Source organism: Metopolophium dirhodum, chromosome 5, assembly GCF_019925205.1.
Source record: "Metopolophium dirhodum isolate CAU chromosome 5, ASM1992520v1, whole genome shotgun sequence".
NCBI lineage: Eukaryota > Metazoa > Arthropoda > Insecta > Hemiptera > Aphididae > Metopolophium > Metopolophium dirhodum.
The window spans coordinates 6,335,889-6,356,020 of record NC_083564.1 but is presented as its reverse complement, the minus strand read 5'-3'; the positions used below and the strand labels follow the sequence as shown (position 1 = coordinate 6,356,020).

At 32.8% G+C, this 20,132-nt stretch overlaps 1 protein-coding gene across 1 annotated transcript in view; it reads right to left on the bottom strand.

Moving 5' to 3' along the window:
- Positions 1-10,052, bottom strand: part of LOC132945396 (uncharacterized) — a 197,150-nt gene extending 187,098 nt beyond the window's left edge. Inside the window, exon 1 of the mRNA XM_061015125.1 lies at positions 9,689-10,052. The gene's annotated coding sequence lies outside the window, so the exon portion shown is untranslated. The remainder of the gene's footprint in view (positions 1-9,688) is intronic.
- Positions 10,053-20,132: the final 10,080 nt, after the last annotated feature.

Sequence of the window (20,132 nt, the reverse complement as noted above, 5' to 3'; positions counted from 1 at the left end):
ACTCGCGCGTTCTAGATGGTTCCGCCCACCCCCTCCTCGACCCTATACGGGGAGGTTCTTGCACATTCCGAGTGACAAAAGTGGTGATGATCGCGTAAAAACCGACATAACACCGCCGTATCTGTCACATGAAATTCTTATTTTGCGAAAAAAGTGACTCGTTCCGGATAAACTCAATATTTACATCATGTGAAAGTTTATTTTCCACAATGAATAAATTATTACTTCAAATCAAAACTGAGCATCTAGCTAATAATACATTGTTGGACGAAGCTGATGCTGCCTGTGTTCCATTAAACCATATTTTAAGACTGACAAAATACACATATAGATAACTGATGATTTAAGACCTCTATCACCCTGAGGAAAAACGTGTTCACCTAGGTATACTGTACCCACATGTGTGTTTTGGTAAGACTATAGTCCGTTCGCTGTACGTCGTTGCCGTTTCGAAAATGCTGAAAACAAGTTCAACACCGCCGACAACGCCGTAGGTATATGTATTGTGGTATTGTGTATATACGTATTGCATGTGTGTGTGTGTGTGTGTGTGTGTGTGTGTGTGTGTGTACACGTTTTGTTGTTAGGTACTTTTTTTTTTTTAAATTATATATTGTGTGAGAGCGGTTAAAAAATTATACTAAAGAGAAGAAAAAAAAAGATATTATGTGGCTTAGAATAAGAATTTTTTTGTGAGTTTTGTTTTGTTCGTTACGTGTTTTATTTCTTTTTTATGACTGTCAACGACCTCCGCGAAAAAAATAAATTAGTAGCAATTATTACGACATATTATATTATATTATATTAGTACGACACGGAGTATACGTGTATACGAATAACGGGGAAAACGAACTCGTGACTTGGTGGAAATTTAATATAAAATTCGTATTGTTGTGTGAACGTTCAAAGCGCATTGCGTGCGACTAGAGGGAGAGGAGGGAAAAAACTCGTCGGAAACGCATTGAATGAATTTTTGTTCCGTTTCGTTTTGTATTCTCCTATGTATATATTATAATATATATATATATATATATATATATATATATATATGCGGCTGAAAATCACAAATTTTTATTCTCCGTGCACGCCATCGTATAATGTTTACTCGGCGAGTATTTTTCGACAACAGTTGTGATACAACGATAACCAAAAAAATCGATAGCACTTGGACCATCGCCGCCGTCGTGTCGTAAGATATTCGCACAAATATAATAATATTATAATGGTCGATTCGTTTTTTTATGTTTTTAATTTGTTGAATGACGGTGTATATTGTTCAATTTCATATTCCGGAGCGAAACATTTTTTCTGAGAATGTTTAAAAATCGAATTTTGTATCGAATGAGTGTACTCGTATATTTCAATTTTCAAACAACCTAATCATTGCTACCTATCAAATAAATCGAAATTCGATAATATTATTTATGCATCGAAATTATTCTCGACAAAATATTTTGCTGCGGGAAATGAAATTAAAAATCTATGTTTCTACTTTTTATTAAAATATAGTAAAAAAAAAAACTCACATTCATAATAATAAAAAATATAACTGATTCTTTTAATGCAAAATGAAAAAAATATTTACAAAAACTTTAATACTTGTCGAGATGACGAGTGTTATCACTGTTGAAAGAAGCACCCTGTACAAAAATGTACGTCGAGCATACAAATTAAAATATTTTCGAATTTATTACGAGGCTTTCGCATTAAAACCATATTATACGACGTCGTTTTTCTTCGTTTATCCGCCATTCGGTTTTCGGGCCGTCATAGAATAATAATGTTGTATATTTTGCGCTTCTTATAATCTCAACCAATTATACGCACTATTTGTTAGATTTTCTTTTATTTTAGATCGTTTCGTCTCTAAGCTGCGCGTATTCTGTTTTAATGCGAATACAAACTATACATCGGTGATTTACGAGATTTATATTCGAAGACTTCCAGTACGTAAAGTACGCGTCCACTGGTGGACTGTATATTATTATATAGTGGCACGGCGAGAAGAGGGTAATCGAGAGGTGGTCGTCTCTGAGTTTTCAAAGGGGTGGCGGGCGGATGGGTAATGGCCATTATTGGGTAATAATTTACTATAACCTAGTATTTTAGTATTTATTACGACAGGCAGGTAGTTAAAAATATGACGGTAAATGCCTTTAACGGTGTTTTGGACGGGCGGGTGAGTGGGTGGAATATTAGACTCGCTTCTAAACAATTTCAAGTCCACCGCGCCAAAGCGGGTGGACATTTCATATTATTCACAGTTACTCGTTTTCGAATCTGTACGTGGAAGGCCACCGGGAAATCTGACTAATATGATAATCCAATGAGTAATGATTTCTAGATACAACGGAACTTCGACCGATGAGACTGCGAGAGCAGCAGCTGGCTATAATATGCTGTTTGATTGATGGTGAGAAAAAGCGGATAAAAACCATTTGTCGTAAGTTGACACGGCGAGGAGAAAAAAAACAGAACAAGTGATAATAAATTTCAATAAATAAAACGTTTACTTAAAAAAAAAAAAAAAAAACTCAAAACAAATAATAATATACGCGCGAGCATCGGCGGCGGCCGTCCCGGAGTCAAAGTGTATGCACCGTGATGTGCCTTTTCTGCAGATTACATGAAAAGTTATAAACACGCGTAGTATCTATTATACGTTATGATTTCCATCAAATGTATTTCGTCTCTTATATCAAGTTTGATGGATTGTTTAAAATGTTGTGTAAAGTTATGGAAAAAAAAACCCTCCGACCTTTTGACGTGGACGTCCACCACCGTCACCCATATGACACGCAGTGCTACGTAACTGCAACCCACGTATTATTGTTTTAAACGATTTGGGTGTGTTTTAATAATTATTTTTCGATACGCCTTAACCACTTTTTAGGCGCCGTGGCCGCCAGTGCACACAGCGTAGAGTTTTAGGCGAAAGGCAGAGCGAGCTGCCTAAAATATAATACCCAAATCCTACCTACGAGTATGTCTACGCCGGAACAGTATATATTATTATATGTACGAGACGTTATAATAATTTTATGGCGGTGTGTGTTTTATTATGTTTACCATAATAGTATCGCCTCTTAGAAGTATTTATGAGCTCTTTAATCCTTTCGCGAGCTCTGCTCCACATAGTACCTATATAATATCTTCGATACGCGCAACGCAATACATAACATATTATCATTATGAATACAATGATTTAATATTTTGATATAGATAGGGTATTAATTGCCGGAGTGGCGGAGTTCGGTGCGGTTTAAATTTATCTCCGAGTAAATTATACCTACCTACCTCCGAATAGTAAGTAAAGTTGTTGGCAACCGACGTTTTCGCTGTTGTTTTATGGATGGTAATAGTCGATTTTCCTGTAGTGGGTACGATGGTGTTGTACACGCCAGCGTAATAGAACGCGTTCTTCTGCAGATCGTATTGAGTTTTTGTAGACATTTCATACAAGTTTGACATATTTTAAAATTTAAACCCGCAGTTGCTCCTCCGACAGGTACCTATATGTATATTGCGTGAAACTTATAAATTTAGAACTAAGATTTTAATGCCCTAAAACCCAAAAAAACGCTATCATGCCCTAAAATTCTGAATAATGCACCAATTATTCATCGACAATTTTAATAATTTCGATATAAATTTGATTTAAATGACTATATACATTTTAAAGGATTGTAAAAAAGTCTTACAGATAGAACTTATCGTTCTAGAGTCTGGACTTCTTTACTCTGAAAGTACAATTATTTACATAAATTATTTTTTCTCATGGGTTTAGATTATATATTTATTTACCTGCTTATAGTTATAGTTTGTTAAATTTATATAAAAGTCATAAAACAAAATTTCAAAAAATATATGAAACGCGTATCTATCTTACATGAGCATTGGTAGATTCGGAAAACAATGCAAAATCCATCTAAATTCCAGGCTTAATCATAATATTTTCACCTCGAAACGGATTACCTATGGCGTAGCTGATAATCGAACGGTTGTCTGTTAAATTTTTAAAATTCGTGTTTATCGTATATTGTGATAGTAAATCGTAGTTGACGACAGGTTGATATACGTACGTACAAGAAACATTTAATTTATGTCGATCACTCGTACAAACCCACGCGTATTTTATGTGATTATATTATATTTTTATTGTTGTCCACGATGGTCTACCGTAAAATCATTCGAATTTTAATGACGTCCATAAGTTTGAACGAGCCGGAAAAAAACAATAATCTGCGCACAGTGCGCGCGGGTAATACGCCGGCGTTCAATATAAAATAAAATGTTTAAAATGCTAAATAAATACGGTAGGTACGCGCCGGGGAACGTTTAAGATTTAATTATGGAAAAACGAAAACCGTTTGTCTGGAGTTTGTATAGGTATACGGACAGATGCTTGATTTGCAGTGATACATATTTCCTTCCTTGAACAAAAGCTCTTTTGATATTTTTCGGGTATCGAAATATGATAATATTGTGCACGCACTCGTCGTACCCGAGCACCCGAAACGGATATCATGTACATAGGACGTGTATTCGTTTCGCTTGTGTACTCTTCGTTCCTGCAGAACTATATTGTATTTCGTAAGCCAACGACGCGTGTCGAATTTAACTACGGATGATTTAAGTCTTATTCGATCCAGAAGCCGAAAAACGCCAGATTTGTGAGCGGTTTCTGTGGTATTTTTTCAGCTCCCACATATTATAACAATATAATAATATGTATTATGCTTTAATGTACAATTCAATAACATACACAATATCGTATCATGTAACACATATTGAGTACATCACATGCTATATAATATGCATAGGCGTACATGAAAATTTGATACATCGCCGTTGGTTGCCATGTGTACAACACGTGTATTATTCAAAGGTATTAACTTGTTAAAAAGTCAATTTTTTTAAACATTTCAACTTAACCAGTTAATTATTTTTGTTTTAACTTATTAACTTATTCGGTTGAAATGTCTATATTGTTGTGACTTAACTTTTTATCGTTAATTATTATTGTCGCGCAGTTAAGTTAATTTTCTTTTCGTGTCACGTGGAATTTTTTTTTTTTATTTTGTATTGCATATTATTATAGATTTTCTTAATCATTTACCATAATATGTTCATGTTGTCATTTTAATAAAACTTTTATTGTTTTTTTTTTTAATGATAGGGCGCATGTATGCGTATGTATATGCATCATAATATATTATGTTGATATTATTATGATGTTTTCGGATAAACAGTTTCGTTCGCACAAGCCGCCTCGCGGGTACGACGACACTATAACGCGTAATTTGTAATATTAAATACATAAAATAATATAATATATATATATATATATGTAATCACCCATAATAATCTTTGTATCTATACAAGTGGCGATCAACCGGTTGGGGGGTGATGAGCGGTCTAGATCCCCCATGCCCTTTTTTTCCGATGTTTAAGCTCTGATAACCATAAATTATATTTTTAACAATCAAATAGTGTCACACCTACCCCCCCCCCCCCTTACAAAATCATTTGACTGCCACCGATCCATACGTCTCTATAAAAATATAATAATCTTTGTATATAATGTATGTATACCTATTTATTATATCAGTTTTTTTTTTATCTTATAAACTTCAATTACTGCAGTGTTACGCATACAGCTATTCAATTAGGTAATATTTACATTTTTAATATAATATTATGTTTATCATTTTTTTTTAAAATTATCTTACGATATAATAATTTTGTACACTACGTTTGAGTGACAGTATGATTAGATTCGTGTAGGCGGTGTGAAAGCGGTACCGTGGGATAGGAGGGGTATTTTTCTGGTGGCGAGAGTGATATCCAAATAATATATTATATAATTTCTATAATCGTTTTCGAGTACTCTCGGTCGCAGATAACCGTTGGGTTTAACTCAAAATACGGCGATGGATTTGCCGGTTATGACAACAATATAATATATATCTCATGATTTTCGTAAAATCCAAAGACGGAATATTTTGATAGCTCAAAGGAATTTTAGTAGATAATAATAATAAACAACTGAATATTATTATTGAGATTTTCCTTAGTTTGTTTTTCATCTCTCCCGTTATAACCATTAAATATTAAGTTGAATATGCGTTTCGGGGTCAATGAAATTGTTTTATTTTATACTACATCGAATAATATATATAAATATATAAATATAAACAAGCAAACAGACGTTTGAAAAAATGCTACGAGCCGTCGCCCGAAACGGTTATTAACATTTGTATAGTTATCTTTTTTCTTGTTTTCCTCGCTAACTAAGACTCGAGGGATGATTTTACGTAAATAAAATTTAACGCTATTACGACTATTTTCAATTTTAAAAAATCTTAAACAAACGTTTATTTTATATCTTAGTTCTCCGGAACATCCTTAGTCGTAAGGATTGATTCATTTACACGTAAATATTTATTATACCTATTCGATTTCATATAGTTGATACCATTCAATCGTTATAAACTTTGATGGATAATTAATAGAATCTCGTTATTAAATAATATAAACAGTGAGTAAATGTTAATAAATTATTTAATCTATATTTCATAAATTAAACAATTTTTTTTATATTATATACCAGCTTTAATTTTGCTCAGACTTAAACGAGTAAGGTGGAAGAATACGGCGTTCAAAGTAAACAGCTTAAATAACTATACAACGACTATAAACATGTATATATAAAGTCTAGACTGTAGACTATATTATTGTAACGGTTGAGTTTTATACTCGTCAGTTGTTGTTCTTTTATATTTTATAAATATTTATTTTATCTAAATAAATACCTAGGAATAGGTAGTTCAGAAGACCCATTAAAAGAATTTGAGCAAACATACAACTATATATTATAATATGTTTTAAAACATTATAATTAATATTGTATTAAATAGTTTATTAAAAAAAAAGTTTTTGTTATGGTTGTGTTGCGCTCCAAAACATAATATTGTACTTAAATACTTAATATATATACTATAAGTATAATACTAAAATATACTTGTAAGTAAAGCTACACGGTGTTCTTTATTAGATCTTAAAATTAACTTAATTCGTATGCTGCACCGTCACGGTAAGTAACAATAAAATATGGTCTTAAAATTTTCACTGAAGTCTGAAGGCGTTTTCATTAGTAGAGAAAATTCAGAACGAAATTCTTATTTTGTAAGATTCTATTCATTACTGCTTTATTTTGAGTGTTCCGTTTTAGAAACAAACAGATGTAAACAACAATAAAACCAGAAAAAAGGTTCTACAACTCGCCGTAAATAACTTATTATTTTCCCACAACTTTTAAAAAATACTGGTAATTTTTTTAAAAGCACTTTATGATGCGTTGCTAGACTCACCAAACGTCCCATATGTGCAAATACGAACAAATTCAATATTATTATTATCGTATTTACATTTTGGCTAACTTACACGGTGGGTGCACGCATTTTTAAGTACCTGCCCAGCCAACACGAATGTATTTTATTCCTCTATATTATCTCCACAGTCGATGTTGTGATCCAATATAATAATGATTATTGGCAAATCGCAAATACATTTATACTATCTAAGGTTTTAAAATGACGAGTCACGAAACTCAATATTTATAACATTATAATATAGTGTTCGACTCGTCGTCAGTGCTGAGACTCTAGATAGAAAGATAAAGAAATACCCTCGTCAAGACAAATGCATTGGCAAGATAGATAATCAATTTAAAAACTCATCTGAGATGAAAGATTTACTTTTCCAGATAGTTATCAATACCTACTCGTAATGAACACTTTAATTTTGTATCCATCGACAATCTTTGTTGCTAATTTCTCATGGTGATTGCTCGATACTAATTGTACCGAGGTCGGTTTATTATTAATTTTGTAGTAAAACATTTGATCATATTTTATACTATTAACTTAATTTCGTTTCGTTTCTCTAAAATCTCATGAAATATTATAATAATACATATTTTGATCTTATATTCGCATATCAGTCGTATTGCATACCAATTCAGTCATTCACCGCGATCACCATGTATAATAATGTATATTTTGTTATAAAATACGTTTTTTTTTTGTAAAATGTTACCAATGATAATATATATTATTTTATCTTTCTAACCTAGAGTCCTAGACAATTTTTTTTTTTTAGTTATTTAAACTCATCACTGCTCGTTGTGTATTCTGCACAGGGCTGTACTAGGCCTTGGGTCCAAATGTGTTCACCCCTCATCCATAGCGGTGCTGGTATCATATTATGCACTATATGCAATATGCGTCCTCTACTGCAATGGTCCCGCGATCTTTATCTTATATGGCATACTTTCGAACAACGGTTATCTACAACTAGTTAATGCTTATTCAAGCGTTTTACTAAAAGCACATCATATTATACAATATCTTCTATAGATAATAAAAAAAAAAAACCCGTTCAAAACCTAGGTGGCTACTGGCTAGTGGTAGAAACATACTATGATTTCATTAATATTGTAAAATGGATTCCGCTCGACTCGTCGGGACCAAACTCATCTGCCCACATTAAGCGGTTGGTCGTGTAAACCGAAATTAGTTACCTAGTTAGTATAAACTGGAATTGGTACCAGACCATCTGGCCCATTTTACCCACATTAGGCGGAATCCACTGTATTTCATAACCAAATATATTTCAATGTTCCGTACTTATTTGTTTTAAATTAATAGATAGATACAGTGATTTTGGTGGTTCAAATGATTAGTCTTCACAAATTACACGTTTCACATGAACCCATAACATCATTGTCAAGGGTGGTCGAATATTTAATAAATCATGTGTAGGTATTCTGGTGACGGTAGCATCGCGTAGTGTATCTTCATTTTTTCACGTCCAATAATCCCCTTGAGCCCAAGATTCAACCGTATTATGATATTGTGTACCTACGATGCGCATATATTGTGCCCAAAGAGCTTAACTCACAAAAAATTTTAAAAAGTCATAAAACCACTAAATTGGTCAAACACTTGGGAACAAAATTTTCCTACAATTACATCGCGTCATAATACGTAATATGCTTGGGCACTGAAAATTAAAATACTACCTACCTATTAGCCAGAAACCAAAACTGAATATATTCTCCAAGACAATTGGTAAGTAAAATAGCGATAATAATTTAATTTTAATCAAGGACATAATTAAGAAAATATTTAATTCCCATCCCTTAGATGCTCTATATATTAACAGATTTTTTGTATTGAAATTGTTAAACGCTTTTTCAACTAGTGATAGTTTCAGACATTTTTAATGATAAAAGGGATAATTTTTAAATTCCAATTATCTCACTATCTAATGATTTCACAATTTTAAACATTATATCTTCTGCATTCCATTTTGCTTGATAATTTTTAATTGAAAAATATTTTTTCGTTACTTATTTAGTATGTACCTACATTGCACATAGGTACTTACTCGTTTTCATTTTGTATTATAGCAAAATTATTAGAATGTGGTTAATATGTTTAATATTTTTTTTTAAATCTCAGAGTACAGGTGCCTGAATCTATCATGGATGGCTCTCATTATGATTGGCTTATTTTTTGCATTCCGCAAATAATAGTAATAAACGTGTACCTATAATATTATTAATATTAAACGACGTATTTGTGCAGTGTCGTCCGCGGGTATTAGAGGGGTAGGCACCTACCTTGCGAAGCCGTGTCCGGACTTCCGACGGTGGGTTTGACGACGACAAGTCATCCGCGCGCCGAAAATAATATGACGACTTTTGCAGCAGTAGTTTCACACCGGGCGAGTGTTTTCCGGTTAAGACGGAACCGCGCACAGTATAAACAATTTATTAAATTTATATTCAAGACACGACCGCGGTGGTGATGATGACGACGACGACGACGACGATGACGATGACCTACGACGATGACGATGACAATGACGACGACGACGACGGTGATGATGATGTATCGATATAATCGTAAATCGCGTATATATTCGATATCGAAACAAATGCCTACGAGTGTCGTGTCTCGTGACGGACGCCAACCGAACTATACGACCACGTTAGACGGACTGCTCGCGCCGGAGCTTTCGGCCGAGTTCGAAGTCGTCGCCGACGCCACCGCCGCCACTGGTTACCGGTGGCGGGCCAAGCGCACGCGACGCCCTGCGCTTTCCGCGGACAAGTGTATTTTGCAATAATATGTGCCGGACGTCTGTGGACGCATGGCCCGTCTAGCCGGGCGCGAAAATAAATTTTCTGTCAATATATCACCGTGTGGCTCACAGTTTGAATATTTTAAACCCTCCACAGACTTGAGGTCGTTTTGATCGGTTTTCACGTTTCGACTGGCGATGGTTAATCCTTATTATTAAGCCTTTAAGGTTAAGTCAATATTCAGCCTTTGATCGCACACCATGCGTTTGGTCGGTTACCGGTTCCCGGGAACCGATGGGTAATTAAACCGCAACACCCGAAATAAAAGAATTTGATTTAACAGAAAACGGATTATTGCGATCAAATATTAAACCGATCCTCTGCAACCGCGGGGATGCGACCGCAACTTGTTGAGGTTGTCGTTTCTCGATGCCGATCGCGATGTACGTCATCATAGTACACACGTCACACATTTCAATATAACCGATCCCTGCATTGTGAAAATCGTAGGTCGTCGATTTGAAGAAAACAGTTAAAAAATGTATTGTCTTTTAATATACATTTTGGAAAAAAATATTCAAATTATTTTAGTTGTTGTAAAAAAATAGCTATTGCTAACTGTGTCGCGGAAAAATTAAAAGTCCTTAGTTCAAAACTCCGTGCATTCGGAATAATGAGTTCAAATGGATAATAAAGATTTAAATAAATCATGTCGGCGTAAAGTGACGGAACGTTTGAGATATGGTTCAATTTCTCTGAAACTGAAAAAAAGAATCTAAACGTAATATTCTAACAAACAGTTTTACTTATAAATGAATTACCTATACTTATTGTATAATATTATTGCTGTAGTATTATTAATTATTTATTTATCTACACGCAGTTGGTAATTGGTTATTGGTATACACTATAGATAACATACACACGAAACGCGGGCCACATGTTGATTATTCATCTTATCACGTTAGAAAATAATAATATAATAACACAAATAAAATAGTCAATACTGTGCGTTGTTTCGATATGGCCGTAGTTAGAGTTGTAGTCAGACCGCGTAGAAGTGTTACTTATTTAATATTTATTATCGACCGAAGACTAAAGTACAGCGTACCTATATATATGTCATGCATTTTTATGATTTAACAACGGTTATAAAAACACATTTATTAATTTATCACCAAGCACTGGAGAGTGCATTAAATCATAACAGTTTTCAAAAACTTGTGGAATTATTAACAGGGACGTACAACTAATACGTTCGTGTATTATTAATTTTTAAATTTTACATAAAAAATAAATACCGTACCAACAGTACTTACTTATATTTAGGTATTTGGGTTTAAATTTTTTGTAGACTTGTATATCAAATAATATACATCGCCGATATTAATAATAATTAATACAAGTGAAATTAAAACCATACGCAGAACGAACTTCCTGAGGTGGGAGGGAGGCCACCCCCCAGGTGTGCAATGTTATCATCTCAGTAAATCAAGCGTTTTTCGTTGTTGTATATACGTAGGTATTACTTAAGTTACGTTTTATTTCGTATTACGCTGAGCATTATTATAACAATAATATTATACATATGTTTAAGTCACACGAATCTTCTATACTAGCGGCTTTTAAATAAAAAAAAAAAAAAAGTCACACGAATCGTATACTCTCGCCGTTGACTGGTCAGAACCTAGGGGAGAGTGTTCGAGAATGCGCGTCTTTATTCTTTAAAAATATTAATATAAATTTATATAACAAATTACATGCAAATCAAATGATTAATATACAGGGTGGTTCACCAAACTGATGCTCATACCTTTTTTTTTTCTTCAATAATGCAGTTATTCAAAATCTGATTTTTTGAATTTTTCTATACAAGGTGTAACAGAAAAAACTAACCAAAAAAAAAAAAAATTGATGCTACTTAAACGCATGACAAAAATTGTTAAAATTATTTGATTAGTAAATAGTTTTAAGAATATACCCATGCTAACAAATTTCCAGAAATAATATTTTTAAAAAAGTTATTACGTTCCAGTTTAATTTAATCAAAAAAATATTACTCGACTTAGATAAATGTTTTTACCATCCAAATCGTTTTTATAATCAGAATCACAAATTGGCTGTTTTGAATTTATTCAAAAAAATTTAAGACAAATTCGAAATTTTATATTTTTAGTATTAAAAAATAAGAATAATTATTTTTTGTGCATTTCGAACACCTAAAATTCGACTCGTCCCTGATATCCAGGAGTGAACTGGCTAGGGTCGCGGATGGGCGATCTCCGCATGGACCGGGCTTGAATTTGGGCCGATAACTTATAAATATTTTATTATTAGCCCAAAATCGGGCCGAATTTCCCGTTTCCCCGGGGCCAATTTTTATTCCCAGTCCACCCCTGCGTTGATATCGGCGACATTTTTTTTTTTTTGTATATTATATTTAATACGCCGTGTTTCCGTCCATAGTATATTATGATCTAAGATTAAAATATACTAATTTACCGTATAATAATAACAATATTATCATTAGCATTTAGCATTATCATCATACCTGCTATAATTGTTGTTTTTGGTGTTGTCATTAAATAAAAACGTCGTACATTTCAGCTTGCGACGTTCACTGAACCGAATACACCGAACCGTAATGATATGTTATAATATGCATAACGCATTATTATACACTCGGTTTGGTGGTGACGACATGAATGGAGCGCGCAGCACGCAGATATTATTGCACTCTCGAAAACCGCTTGAGATTCCGCATCGAACAGCTGGTTTCCGAAATCAACGGTTATAATATTCCAGTTGGATGTCAAATGGATATATTATGGTATAAATGTATAATAATAACAACGGTATATATTATGTATGCGGCTATAATAATACACCAAGTATACACACAGGACGATCCATAATATTGCAGTATATATTATATTGACCGATTACAAGAATTGTTTAAACAGGTTTTTAAAAATTTTTGAAAATATTATGACACAAATGTATATACAATTTGTACAATGAATACAATGTCCCAAAGCGTATGAAAACAATTTTCGCGTACACGAAATCATGGTGTGGTTTCATTTTTAGGGTTTTCGGGCTTTCTAATACAATAGATTTCTACTATTATATTTTCTAATATCACGAACGGATATTGCATAAAATGTAAAATTAAAACTATTGATATTGAGTGCCTACCTGAATAGTTGTTTTAAAAGTTGAACGGGGTACACCCACTATTTTAGTGAACACAAATTTATTTGAGTAACCACTTGCTATTTTACTCCACTTGCTCACCCAATTGATGTTCTAACGCATAATATCAATCAGTTACGTACCCTAGGGGGTTGTCGGTGTGTTGAAATACCCCGACCGTATATGTATATAAAAAAAGTGAATTGACTACCTACACGCTTCTAATGTCTACAAAACGTTTTGTCAATTGTCATATATTTTGGTATTATTTTATATTTGATATTATTTTAACAATATTAAGATTGACGACTACAACATTGCAGAGTCCTCCACAATCTATAATAATAATAATTTGGCGCAGAAAACAGTTTTTTTTCGAAAATTCAAAAATCGACGAAGAACTGATTGACGTATCCAATTAAACGGATCAGGCCTCGGGCGGCGCGTGTAATGTATTATTTATGAATATATTATACATTGTATAAACACTATGGTAGGTGACTCGAGAATACATATTTATACCGTGTCAGAGTTGTGTCACGGATTCCGTCATATTACCCTCGTGTACGGGGGGAGGGGTGCGTTTTGAATTATAGTTAACTTACGCGCCACATATACATATCACAATAATATTACGACGAAGGGTATATCAATTTGAATATTATGATTATTATTATTTATTTTTTTTTAATCTACAACAGCATGTTATACCTACTATTATAAATTACAAACGTGCGCAGGATATTCTACCCGGCTTTCCGGTATAATATAATTATTAATCCCTTGATCGTACCTACCTGCTGCAGCAATCAGTCCAATCAACCGCCACCGACGATTTCAGATTCTGATCGGACCTTGTTGTCTATTATATTTCTATTTCTATATCGTATTGTGAGCTCGTACCGACTTCGGTTTTTATTTCTTTTCGCAAACATGTGTAGGTAGCTATATTATATTATGGTCTAATAATAACTTCGGGAAACATTTCCCGAGTCCGCGAGTGGAACGAGAAAAACTATTATACTTTTACAATGTGTATTTTTTTTACTTTTTTTGGCAAACTCTTTTTGAATCATATAGTAGTGGGTATGGGTACTCTGCACGTGATACCATATATATTTATATACATTTATAGACGACTATATAGTTTCCACGTGTGTTTGTGTGTGTGTGTGCAATCGATTTAAAATCGGAAATAGTTCCCGCGGGTAAGGAAAGATCGCTAATTTTCTATGTTTCGTCATTTGTTTTCCACTCGCACATAGGAAATTATAACTACGAATAAAATAATAGAAAAACTGTTCAATACCTTGATCGTCGAAATCTCATCATAGCGTGCTAAGATTCGTTTAAAACTAAAATAAGGATTGGTCGAAAATACATTTTCACAAACTTGAAATCTAATTCGTTTTTTACTAGAACTGTTTTCAAAAATTTTGAACTTTCGAACTTTAAATTTAATTTTAAACAAAAATATATACTGTTTTACTGATAGGGACTATGCGGGAAATATAAGTGCGGGAAATGAAAACGGTATACTAGCCTACGGCTGTTTATATTTAAAATACCTTGTAGGTATATTATATTATATATTGATATTGAACTTGGTTCTTCTGCAACTATTCTAAATTATCGAGTTCGAAGCATTCGATTTCGACTTTCAAGTATTAATGTCCAACGAACTGTGCTGTTAACATTTTTCAAAGTTCGGGATGCTTGAGAGTTCGAAAATTTTGAAAACCCGTACCTTTTTAAAACGGTTCACTCATATTGAACTAAAGTATTATAAGACCGAGAAACGTTTTCCGAGCAAATCCAACAAAATTAAATGGTTCAAGGCCTGAAGACGTCTCGCGAGTGACGAATATAATACGGATATCGAGGAAAATTAGGTACATACATATTTTATTCGATGCATCCATTTTATATTCTTTAACCGTTACCGTGTTTCTGGTGGTCGGTCGATGCTGCTGCAGTTTGTACTTTATAGTATACCATACCTACGTGTGAGGGGCTCGTTAACGATTATTAATGGTGACCTCCGAGCTCATAATAACATGATTTTATTTGCAAGTCTTAAAACGTTTTCAATTAGCGAACAATTTGGAAAATTAATTTTCTATAAACAGACTTTTAAATAAATTGAATAAGTATAAAAACGTTTTAATATTCTATTCTCACTATACTCTTATAAGTTACATTATTATTATTTATTATGTTTGTATAAATCGGATTATTGGTTATTACTTTAGTTTTTGTATAGTATATATTTTGTATTTGTGCCAAGTGGTACTAAACTTTTAATTTGACAGCTTTTGAAATAATATCATAATAAAACCGAAGAAAGTTGTATTATACATTTTAACTATAATAGCGTTTTATGACTATTCATCGATTTGCAAGTTTCGCGGTCCATATATTATAATTAGTGTATTCATTTATTTAATGTGTAAAGCGTATACCTATTATTAATTCTTCAATAACGATGGTCTACGAGTTATAACCAGCGATGGAAGGTTAGTATTTGGCACAGTCCACGTGATCACCTTATTCACCCTATCTAGAAAAATACTAAAAAAACATCAAAAGTACTAATCAAATTTATTTTCGTACTACTGAGACTGGCTTGACTACGCAAGTTGTGTGGGTAATGTATACGACCTAATCCCACTACTGAATACATAGGTATTATCGTGTATTTTTGTTTCAATTGTTTATTATATTTTCTACAACAATAATAATATAGTCTATAAAAAAATAATGTTTCTAAAATAAATTTTACCGTGTGGATTTAAAATACTATTATACGAAGAACGGCGCGCGCGTACAGAGTGTTAGAATATATTTTTTTCGATCGAAATACTTTTAAAAAAAATTTCATATATAATAAACGTTTTATCGGTTTTCAGCACGTTAACTTTTAACGCGACGATGGCCAATCGGAGCGCGGTGCGATCGTTCTTAATAATAATATAATAACAATATGATTGGTCGACAATACAATCAATTATTATTGACCCACTCACAGCCTAAACTCTGATGTGTTCACGTGCCTATTGTGGCTTGTGCACCAGTTCAACGAGTTCAGTCTCGAGCCTTTATACAAGAGCCGTGTCTCGGTGTTCGGAAGTCGGGACTTGATAATATTGCATCAACAGCTGCTGCTGCAGGGCAGTGCTCGTCGTCATAGGACAGTTTCCACAAACGAGAGCACCTACCCGCCTTTCTTTTTTTTTTTTGAGGAAATGTACGACCTTTGTCCGTAAACTTGTACGTGATAAATAGTACTTACATGATATTATAATAATATGGGGTATTGTCGAACTGCACTCCTTATTACACCTAAAAACCAAAATGTTCGAAATACACCAACACGTGGGTTCAAAAAAGTTATGTTCAAATATTTCACTCGGTTTAAAAACAATATATAAATATTTCCATTAAAAACAAAATAAATATGACATGGCAAAGTTACTGGGATTCTGTTCCGCCTTCCAACAAATTAAAAAAAATCAAAAAGTGGCACCATCTCCATATTTTAAACAGACGACAAGAATTCACTCTAACCAGAGTAAGAATTGGACATACTTCTCTGACTCATTCTTTTTTAATTGGAAAAGATCCATCACCCATATGCAACCAATGCCAAGAAGACCTAACCATCAAACACATCATCCTAGACTGCCCAAACCTCCAAATCATCAGAAATACTTTACAAATACCCAACAACTTAGAAGAAGCACTCCATGAAGCAACACCATAAAAATATTAGACTTCCTTACACAAATTAACATTGTACACAATCTTTGATCAATATGTATTCTGCATTCATAATTTAAGACTTTTGTAACTTTTTAAATGTAATTATTAATGTAACTCACACGATGTAAAATGTATACATGGCGAATAACCCCAGACGTTGAAACCTCTTTTTCTTTCAATAAAAAAAAATATATATATATATATATAAATAACAATATATAAATTATTTATGTTCGAATTTCCATAGAATATTAATATGATTGGTCGACAGCAAGCAATTATTGACCCACTCTGATGTGTTCACGTGCCTATTGTGGCTTGTGCACCAGTTCAACGAGTTCAGTCTCGAGCCTTTATACAAGAGCCGTGTCTCAGTGTTCGGAAGTCGAGACTTGATAATATTATCAACAGCTGCTACTGCAGGGTAATGTGCAGTGCTCGCTGTCCTAGACAGTTTCCACAAACAAGAGTACCTCCTCATTTCTTTCTGAGGAATTGTACGACCTTTGTCCGTAAACTTGTACGATAAGTAGTACCTACACGATATTATAATAATTTGGGTATTGTCGAACTGCACTCTTTATTACACCTAAAAACCAGAATGTTCGTAATGCAGAAGTGGATTCAAAAAAGTTATGTTTGAATATTGCACTCGGTTTAAAAACAATTTATGTTCGAATCGCGCATAATTTGCATAGAATATTAATATTTTAGTTGGAAATATTATTGCATAACGTACCTATGTATCGATGGATTTAGTATTATAATGACGCTATTTATTGATTTTTGAAAAATGAATGTGTTTTTATATTATTATTATAGATTTTGAGTGGAACGACGAATGTATTGATTTTACAATGATGTGTTTTTTTTTATTTTGTGTCTGTCATCACGGTTTGGGGCAATAAAACTGCTTCGATTTTCTTCAACAATATCTTGTTCGATGGGAAAGTGAATCTAGTTGGTGCATTCGGGAGATAAAATTTTAAAATTCCCAATAGTTTTCAAAAGCGCCGGGAAAAACAGCATAAAAATTAAGGAAAAACGGGAATTTTTACGCAAAATCGGTTTTCCACAAAATCGATTTTGGTTTTTGGTGTAACTCTAAACCAAATGACATGAAATTTTGACTGAATGTTTATAATTGCATTTCCTATACACCATAACATTGCCCAAATATTTTGACTTATTTTGAGCTGTGTACGGACATTGTCGATTTCCATTTTTTTTAGTTTTTTTTTCTATAAATATCAATAAATTTTATCTGTTGATTAAAAAGCTTGACAATTTAATAGATGGCTCCTAGGTTATTGTTTCAAAAGCAGATGAAAAAAATTAAAAATCCTTAGTCACAGTTTTTATTTATAAGCATTTAAAGTTTAAATTTTGACAAAATACGCAAAAATCACGAAAATTAGCAAATTATTTTGAGTTGAGAATTCATAAAAATTTTTCTTTTTAAATCTAAGATTTTAAAATGTAATATAAGATTACTCATAAGTTTTTCTACCTTTAAAAAAAAAAAAATGTCTACAAGAAACTTAAATTAAATTTTTATGAGTGTCTGAAATTTATATTTTTACAACATTTGATATTCACTCGATTTCTCATGTAACAATTTTCTTATTTTATTGTAATTAAAAAACGAATGACTGTAGATACTTGAAAATTTCACTGAATGTTTATATTAGCATTTTCTATACACCATACAATTTTGAAAATATTTTGACTCTTTTTGAGCTGCTTACGGAAATTGTCAGTTTTCAATTTTTTTAGTTTTTTTTTCTATAAATATCAATAAAATTTTATTTGTTGGTAAAAAAGCGTGAAAATTTAATATAAGGCTCCTGATATATCGTTCTAATAGCAGTTGAAAAATATTAAAAATACATAGGCACAATTTTTTTTTATAAGCATTTAAAGTTTAAAGTTTGACAACATTTATCAAATTTATAATTTATTAATTATTTTGTAGTTAAAAATGTATAAAATGTTTAACTTTTATAGCTAAGGATTGAAAATTTAAAACATAGGTCCACGTAAATAGGTAAATATATAAATTACTTTATTCACAATAATATCATCAAAATATATACTTGGTAATATTCATAGGCTGACTGACCATTTTCGCTCAGAATCGTTTTTCTTATACAGTGATATTATATCATTGAATTCAAATTAAACACCATCCATTACAGTGACGCACTTGTAATCTACTGTACAGCAGAGCGATATCCACTTACCCGCCTTTTTTTAAAAAATATTATAACATATTATACGACGAGCTTTAGATATTATTATAAATACAAACTATATCTCCGTTAGCCAGTAAATATTATCCAAATAGGTTTTTGCAACGATCGGAACGAGTGCTGCAATATTTATCAATCATTATCTTTATTTAAATCTAGTGCCATTTGAACGTAAGGGTATCTTTTTTTCAACCCAAGTGCAATTGCAATTCGAACATAACCTTTGTCTGCACCGAGCGTAATTCGACATAAATATGTGCAATACATTCATTCGACCATACCCATAATAATAATTACAAAGACTCGTTTCGCGCATGACGTTTACGCGCATGGATGTCTTTGTATGGATTTGTGGCCAGCTTACTCCTGGTAAGTATACTGAAAATCGATTTCGAACGCTGCAGAGTTGGCGCAGCTATAGTTTTTTTTTTTTTAACGCTTTTCGATAAATTAAAACTATGATCACTATGTACGCTTGACGTCCAAGGACTATAATATAGGTTGGGTCCTTGATAACTTATATTGGTACCATATAATACAGTCTAACCCGCAGTGTCATCGGCCCATTTTTCCTTTTAGATTTTATGCCGTCCCTCGTGGTTGGTATTATCATTAACCTGACCTGGACACCGATGTACATTTAGTGGCCTATATCTACGACGCCGCGGGAACGTAACTTCACGGTATTGAAATGCTAATAAAATAACACTTTATCGATCGCTATTACAACGTATAATAGTGGCCAGTAACAACTCCAACTATCGACAAAC